This window comes from Geospiza fortis, unplaced genomic scaffold (genome assembly GCF_000277835.1).
Source record: "Geospiza fortis unplaced genomic scaffold, GeoFor_1.0 scaffold23, whole genome shotgun sequence".
Taxonomy (NCBI): domain Eukaryota; kingdom Metazoa; phylum Chordata; class Aves; order Passeriformes; family Thraupidae; genus Geospiza; species Geospiza fortis.
The window spans coordinates 10299720-10300082 of NW_005054303.1; the positions used below are offsets into that span (position 1 = coordinate 10299720).

Sequence of the window (363 nt, forward strand, 5' to 3'; positions counted from 1 at the left end):
AACAAACTGCTCCTTGCCAGGTGCTGCAGGAAAATGTTCCTCAGGGGCAGCTCAGTGTGTGGGTCCCAGGCTACAATTGAAGCAGATGTTTATCATTAGTATAATAGCTATATTTATTTCTTAATGCCATTTGAAATCAAGTTCTTAATCTGAATTCAAATGCTTAATGGTATTTTTTCTTTTAGTTTGAAGCATTGCTGGTGGTGCAGTCTTTTAAATTTTTTTCCAGTTTATTTTTGTCCCTGAAGTTTAGCTGGGGCAAAAACCAGTAAAGACTTAAGGATCAGACTTCTGGGGCTGCTCCAGTGGTCCTGAATCAGCAGGAGCCTTTCTGTGGCTGGGAAGGGTTTTCCTTCAGCAGGG

General features: G+C 41.3%; 1 protein-coding gene across 1 annotated transcript in view; it reads left to right on the top strand.

Annotated features, from left to right (window-relative positions):
- KCNH5 (potassium voltage-gated channel subfamily H member 5) overlaps positions 1-363 on the top strand; it is a 140051-nt gene that overhangs the window by 26227 nt on the left and 113461 nt on the right. The gene's annotated exons all lie outside the window — the stretch shown is intronic.